Source organism: Tachyglossus aculeatus, chromosome 4, assembly GCF_015852505.1.
Source record: "Tachyglossus aculeatus isolate mTacAcu1 chromosome 4, mTacAcu1.pri, whole genome shotgun sequence".
In the NCBI taxonomy this organism is placed as follows: Eukaryota; Metazoa; Chordata; class Mammalia; order Monotremata; family Tachyglossidae; genus Tachyglossus; species Tachyglossus aculeatus.
Genome location: NC_052069.1, coordinates 119,287,606 through 119,296,084, shown reverse-complemented (window position 1 = coordinate 119,296,084; position 8,479 = coordinate 119,287,606).

Genomic DNA, 8,479 nt, shown 5'->3' with positions numbered 1-8,479 from the left:
TTATAGCCTAGATGGGGAGATAAACATTAAACTAAAATAAACGCAAAAATAGAGGCAAATAAAATGTGGATATGTTTCTAAGTCCTGTGGGGATGAGGTGGGGAGAATATCAACTGCTAAAAGGATACAGATCCAAGGTCAAAAATTTGATGCTCTGTGAAAGTGATGCCCCCTTAGATCACAAAAGTTCAACTATTCTCATCTATCCTCCATGGATACCAGGATGTACCAGGCAGCAGACACAAAGCAAGGGCAACTGAAACACCAACATGCCTTTAGGTTGCCTGGTGTAGACACACTTCCATGAGTCATTGTCCCTCATCATTTTTCAACTATTTCACACAGAAAATAAAACCCCAGAGTTGAATTTTAATCACTTATCTAAATGCACATCTTTTCCAGGACAGTCTTTATTATTATTATTAATACTACTACTACAAATAATAATAACAACAACAATGGTATTTGTTAAGTGCTTACTATATGCCAAGTACTGCACTAAGCACTGGGATATACACAAGCAAATCATGTTGGACACAGTCCTTGTCCCACGTGGGGCTCGCAGTCTCAATCCCCATTTTATAGATGAGGTAACTGAGACACAGTGAAGTGAAATGACTTGCCCAAAGTTACACACCAGACATGTGCTGGAGTCAGGATTAGAACCCATGACCTTCTGACTCCCAGGTCCACTATTCATTCAATCATATTTACTCATTCAATCATATTTATTGAGCACTTACTGTGTGCAGAGCACCGTACTAAGTGCTTGGAAAGTAAAATTCAGCAATAAAGAGAGACAATCCTATGCCCTGCTGCTTTATTCTGGCCATTTATAAATTGAAGAATGCCCTTGGTTGTGTACTGAAAATATTGATAAAGGAATACCATCACATCTCCAGAAGTAGCAAGCAAAAAACACTTCTATAATACAGGGTACTTTCACTATGCACGTTGGCTAGAAAACTGTTAGGAATTAGGGAATGTCCTTCCAAACACGTGAATCTGTTTGGATAGAGTGCAATGCAGTGTTGGAAGAAATGGTCGGCAGACATGAACAAGTGCTACAATACTAGATGGATGGACAAGGCACCAATCCAGCCAGAATGCAACATTAGAGTGAGGGCACTGGAACTCCTGGATCGAGATGATCTCGCTAGTAAACTGTAGTTTACTAAACTGTTAAAGATGGATTTTAATTTTTACATGACAAGTTCTGTAAGAGTGTCCTGTACAGGTAAGTAGTGGGTACAGTATTCATTCATTCAAAATTTATTGAGTGCTTATTGTGTGCAGAGCACTGTACTAAGTGCTTGGGAGAGTACACTACAACAATAAACGGACACATTCCCTGCCCACAACGAGTTTACAGTCTAGAGGGGATCAGTAATGTTATGTGATGTTTCGTAAGGGATGAGGGGGTCCTACATAAAGATTGGTGGAATTGCAGGTAATCCATATTTGGAGATTTGGAAGCCTTCCCTGACTAACCTTTCATCTCCCCACCTTATTCTCACTCCCTCTGTGTCACCTATGTACTCGAGTCTATTTCCCTAAGCATTCTGATACTCAACATTCCCTCCACCCTCCCCCACACACAGTTTTTATATGCATAGCTTTATAATCTGCTGCTTCAGCTATCTAGAATTTATTTCAATATCCGTTTTCTCCTCTAGATGACAAGCTCTTTGAGGGCAGGGACCATGTCTGCCAATCTGCGAACTCCATTGTACTCTTCCAAGTATTAAGTACAGTGCTCTATATGCAACATATATCTATATAAATACTATAGATTAATGCTATAAATAATTAATCAATAAATACTATAGATTGATGGACTGAGATGCTAATCACAGTAGAGCAAAGAGGGGTGCTGACTGTGGTGCAGTCCTAGATTTCTGGCTCAAGAAAACCAACCGTGTTATTCCTCACAATTGCGAACCTGTTCGTCATTCTGTGGCTGTCATTAAAGCAGTCATCCATAATGCCGGTGTGATCAAAGCCTTGTTGAAGCTGTTCAGCTGTTGGCAGATGGGAAAGTCACAACTTGAGCCATATATAGGGCACAGACCCTTCCACCAGTATGTTTCCTCGGGCCCATTTTTGCACACACATGGCTGAACATGGAGTCATGGAAAGAGAAGAAGAGCAGGAGAAGCATTCTAATATGATGACTTCCTTAATTCCAAGAACCACCAACATGCCTTTAGGTTTTGTGGTGTAGACACACTTGAATGAGTCATTGTCCCAAATCATTTTTCAACTCTTTCACAGAGAAAATAAAACCACCAGGATGAAGCAATTTGAAAAGCATTTACTTTTTGGCAAGTATAAATAGCTCTAACATCTGCTGACTCACAAGATACATGGTGTATACAAAAATGGTTCACAACTTTCACTGGAAACCCAAAAATAGTTTATGTTCTTACTTTCGCAGTCAAGCATTGATTTTCAAACATCTATCTTGGATCTGGATTCCTAGGGAAATATGATCGAGGATTAGGCAGCAAGAAAGATAAGTCCCCTCTGTTCTTTTCTCCCCTTGGTAGCCTTCCCTGATTAATGATTGTACTCTTCCAAGTGCTTAGTATAGTGCTATGCACACAGTAAGTGCTCAATAGATACTATTGATTGATTGACTGAAGGCATGATGTGTCTCCCTCCATGGGGTCTTGCCTTTTCCTTCCTTAATGTTTTATCCCCATTACCTCCAGGAAGTAAAGTGACTTTAATCCACCTCATCACAAATCCTCCAAACATGCTGGTAAGGTAGGGAAGGGGAAAGAATTCCACTTCAACTTGAAGAACAAATCAAACCAGAATGGAAAGAGGTTGGATTTGATACCAAACACGTGGTTTCCTCTAAAGAATATATCAAGCTGACCCAAGGGGTTATGAAATATAAACCAAGTGATTATTTGAACCTGAAAATGTACCCCAGATAATCCATTCTAACTGTGGGCTTATAGAGCTAGTTCCTTAGTGTGTTGATACATTTGTAGTTCAGAGAAACTGTTGCTGTTTTTGAAGCTGCTCCTCAGCATCCCAACTATTATTAAGCTTCTGCTGAAGCAGATCAGCCTCTCTCCCAATTGCCAGCTACAAGGCTGGTCTGTCAGCTGCAGTGTGGTCTCCCAAAAGACCATTCCTAGGGCACATTGTTACAGACCAGACTTCACCATATCCTAACATCATTTATTTGACCCTCCCTCCCCACGGTTCACTTGTAACCCCTGCTGACATCAAGCTTTCTTCTCCTGTGCCTCTATGAACAAAGCTGTGCTGCAGGAGCAGTTGCAGTACTGTTATATATTGAGCATCCACTGGGTGCACTGCATTGAGTTAAGCATTCAAAAAAGAACAACAGAAACACCAGCCACATTCTTTGTCTGCAAGGAACTTAGTCTCTAATTAGGGAGACAGACATAAACATATTTACAGTAAGAATTATCCAAACACATGATTGACTATATATACAAGTTCTGAGGGAAGGAATAAATAAGTATGTTTAGTTGCTTGTGGTGTCTGATTGATGTGATTTGTTATGTTGAGAATTAATTGGGGAAGGCTTGTACAAGGATGTGGTATTTCAGAAGAACTTTGAACATGGGTAGAGCTGTGTTTGTAGGATTTGGGTGATAGGGTTGGAGTCTAGATCAAAGGAGTGGTGTGAGTGACAGAGGCAAGGGTTGAAAGAAAGGTACAGTTAAAAATTAACTAGGAATTAATGAATAGAATAAAATGGGAAGTAGCATATGACGGGAGTCAATATGTTAAGATAGAAAGTGGCGGTGAATGGCCTGGAAACAGACTGTGGAGACCCTTTGCTTCATGAGGCAGGAGATGGGAATCCAATCTTCATGAGAAATATGAGGTATAGGAGGAATGGAGAGCTGAGTATTGAGCAGTGGTTCAAAAAATGATGTGTGTAGCACTTCGTAGTTGTGGCAATCAGTTCTACTAGCTCCCACATTAAGGAGAGGGAGATGAAGACATGAGAGGGGCTCCTTGGTGCCCCTCCCTAAAGAGTATGCCAAGACAATTGGAGAGAGGGATTGGTGAAGAAGCAGAAGGGCATGTTGGGAAGGATAATGAGCACTTTGGCTGTCTTGAGGTGAAAAGAAGCCAGCTGGTATACCTGGAAGAGTAGGACATGGGGAGAGTGTATGCTTTGGATACTGGAAAGGGCATAGGGTGCAGGGAGGGGTTGGAGAGGATTCCTGGAGTGTCAGAGTCCAGCAGCCAAAACTCCAGAGGAGTGAGTCTTCTGCCCCTGAGGGGGAGAAGAGCATGAGCCCCTATACACCTATAGTACTGAGTATAGTATAGTATACTATATAGTATACAGAGGATAGTACAGTACTGAGGATACTGGAGGAAGAAAAGTATTAGTACCAGGGAAAAGCAGTTTTACCTGGAGTTGTATGGGTTGTTATTTTATTCAGAATACATTAAATAATGTAAAGATCCTAGATCTTGGTGTCTAACTGTAGCGGGTGCTGAGGGGGATACTCTAGGTGCCAGGGAGACATGTGAGCTAAGGAACCACAGGTGGGAGCACTTTGTCCACAGGCTTCCTACGGCCAGGTCTGGGAAAGTGGTGACTATAATCTCTGTACCTCAGAGAGATGCCTTCGGATGTAGAGCGGTGGCAGCTAAAATAGTACAGGGACTTAGTGGGTAGTGAATAGGACCCCCTGCCCCAACTGCCCAACCCTGTGACAGAAAAACAAGAAATAAGGAGGGCTTTAGGGCCCAGTGGAGGCTGACCAGTCTCTAGGCACACCTACAGTGAGTGATTCTGGGAGCTCTGTTGGCCAGGAGTTAGGGTTAAAAATTCCTGGTAACATCACAATAGTATAGATTAGAGGGAGGAGGGGTTGGAGTCCAGGAGACCACTGAGACAGATGAGAAAATTGTCTAGCCATACTATGACAAGCTTGGACCAGGATGATGGCATTTGGGTGGAAGGGAATGGGAATATGCAGGAGGCATTTTATAGGAAGAACCAGTAGGATTTAGCAGTAGATTGAATGTGAAAGTGGAAAAGACAGTGTGGAGTCGAAGATGACACCAAGCTGTCAGGCTTCGGGGACAGGGAGGATGGTGGTATTATTGAGTGAAATGGGAAAATACAAAAGAGGAGAGGGTTTACGTTTATGGTGTGCAGAGAACTGTACTAACAGCTTGAGAGAGATAATATGAGAAAACTCATACAGTCATGGAATACCTTGAGACTTTAGTGAATTTGCCTACTAGGTGCAAGAGTCCAGTCTGTAGATGGTGTCAAATGTCATTTTATAGTCCATAAAAACAGTTTAGAGGTTTGGATACAATCCCCATCAATGGAATAGGTTAAAAGGAAATACGTCTTGTATTTTAGGTCATTTGACCTATTTTAATGTTCCTCCTGAAAAAGGAAATTGAAATGCCATCTTAACATGAACAAAATACGTATGCTGCCCTATAAAATGAGATTTCTACTTCATTTACTCAAAGGGTATTGAAAGCAGGGTTCTCATTATTCCTCCTGCAGAAATGACTCTGGGATCACAGCCATGAAGATTCCTGCTCTGAATCTGATGTCCCAGAATAGGCATGGCTTATACATCAGGAAAAGTCAGAGGCTTGAGAGTCTGCATTCCTTAGTTATATAATGTGAACTCTTTGGCCTACCATATATAAAGTTATTATATATTATATATATATATAATAAAAGAACGTGGATTTTCCAATGAACTTGTGCTGTTTACCCAATCTAATGGATTCCTGAACAAATTATAATAATTATTAATGGCAATAATTGTGATATTTGAAAAGTGCTTACTATGTCCCGAGCACTGAAATAAGAGCTAGGAGAGATACAAGATGATCAGGTTGGATACAATCCTGTCCCACAGGGAGCTTATATGATAAGTAGGAGCAGAAACAGATATTAAATCCTTGGTTTATTAGTAAACTGAGGCACAGAAGAGTTAAATCACTTAACAAGCTTCTTGTGGGCAGGGAACATGTTTATCAACTCTGTTATATTGTACTTTCCCAAGCATTTAGCACAGTGCTCTGCACATAGTAAGTACCCAGTAAATATGATTGATGGATTGACTGATAACGAAGTTAACTGAAGTTAGCAAATAATTTGTCTCCAAAACTTAAACTCATCAAAGCATTGGCAATTCTCCACTACATGCTGAACTTGTTAGGCCTGGGGTACAAAACTTACTGGGTCATGGCTCACTGGAAAGAGTGTGGGCTTTGGATTCAGAGGTCATGGGTTCAAATCCCAGCTCCACCAACTGTCAGCTGTGTGACTTTGGGCAAGTCACTTAATTTCTCTGTGCCTCAGTTACCTCATCTGTAAAATGGGGATTAAAACTGTGAGCCCCCCATGGGACAAGCTGATCACCTTGTAACCTCCTCAATCAATCAATCAATCAATCAATCGTATTTATTGAGCGCTTACTGTGTGCAGAGCACTGTACTAAGTGCTGGGGAAATACAAGTCGGCAACACATAGAGACAGTCCCTACCCAACAGCGTGCTCACAGTCTAGAAGGGGGAGACAGAGAACAAAACCAAACATACTAACAAAATAAAATAGAATAGATATGTACAAGATAAATAAATAAATAGAGTAAAAAATATGTACAAACATATATACATATATACAGGTGCTGTGGGGAAGGGAAGGAGGTAAGATGGGGGGGATGGAGAGGGGGACGAGGGGGAGAGGGAGGAAGGGGCTCAGTCTGGGAAGGCCTCCTGGAGGAGGTGAGCTCTCAGCAGGGCCTTGAAGGGAGGAAGAGAGCTAGCTTGGTGGATGGGCAGAGGGAGGGCATTCCAGGCCCGGGGGATGACGTGGGCCTGGGGTCGATGGTGGGACAGGAGAGAATGAGGCACAGTGAGGAGATTAGCAGCAGAGGAGCGGAGGGTGCGGGGTGGGCTGTAGAAGGAGAGAAGGGAGGTGAGGTAGGAGGGGGCGAGGGGATGGACAGCCTTGAAGCCCAGGGTGAGGGGTTTCTGCCTGATGCGCAGATTGATTGGTAGCCACTGGAGATTTTTGAGGAGGGGAGCAACATGCCCAGAGCGTTTCTGGACAAAGACAATCCGGGCAGCAGCATGAAGTATGGATTGAAGTGGGGAGAGACATGAGGATGGGAGATCAGAGAGAAGGCTGATGCAGTAGTCCAGAAGGGATAGGATGAGAGCTTGAACAAGCAGGGTAGCGGTTTGGATGGAGAGGAAAGGGCGGATCTTGGCAATGTTGCGGAGCTGAGACGGGCAGGTTTTGGTGACGGCTTGGATGTGAGGGGTGAATGAGAGAGCGGAGTCGAGAATGACACCAAGCTTGCGGGCTTGTGAGACGGGAAGGATGGTAGTGCCGTCAACAGAGATGGGAAAGTCAGGGAGAGGGCAGGGTTTGGGAGGGAAGACAAGGAGTTCAGTCTTGGACATGTTGAGTTTTAGGTGGTGGGCAGACATCCAGATGGAGATGTCCTGAAGGCAGGAGGAGATGCGAGCCTGGAGGGAGGAGGAAAGAGCAGGGGCAGAGATGTAGATCTGGGTGTCATCAGTGTAGAGATGATAGTTGAATCCGTGGGAGAGAATGAGGTCACCAAGGGAGTGAGTGCAGATCGAGAACAGAAGGGGACCAAGCACTGAACCTTGGAGAACCCCCACAGTAAGGCGATGGGAGGGGGAGGAGGAGCCTGCAAAAGAGACTGAGAATGAACGACCAGAGAGATAAGAGGAGAACCAGGAGAGGACGGAGTCTGTGAAGCCAAGGTTGGATAGCGTGTTGAGGAGAAGGGGGTGGTCCACAGTGTCGAAGGCAGCTGAGAGGTCGAGGAGGATTAGGATAGAGTAGGAGCCGTTGGATTTGGCAAGCAGGAGGTCATTGGTGACCTTTGAGAGGGCAGTTTCTGTGGAATGTAGGGGATGGAAGCCAGACTGGAGGGGGTCGAGGAGAGAGTTGGTGTTGAGGAATTTGAGGCAGCGCGTGTAGACAACTCGTTCAAGGAGTTTGGAAAGGAATGGTAGGAGGGATATGGGGCGATAACTAGAACTAGATAACTAGAAGCGCTTCCCAGCGCTTAGAACAGTGCTTTGCACATAGTAAGCGCTTAACAAATACCATCATTTTTATTATTATTATTACCCAGGATTTCCACTATGAAACCTGGAGATACTATACATCTGCATTATCTCCCTCGTATGATCTGGTGTCAATGAAGAGCTCTGAAAATTTCAATGCCCTTTTGAAATAGAAAACATGATTATGAATATTCTTAATACTAACTTTAACCAATTGTTCTGTAAGCTCATTTTTAGCAGAGATCATATATAGCAACTCTTCTGTTACGTACTGTCCCAAACACTTAGGACACTGCTCTGCACAGTTAAGTGCTCAATAAATACCACAGATTGACTGATTGATAGTCGGCACAGGAATTCTACCCCTTACATGCTCTCTCACAAC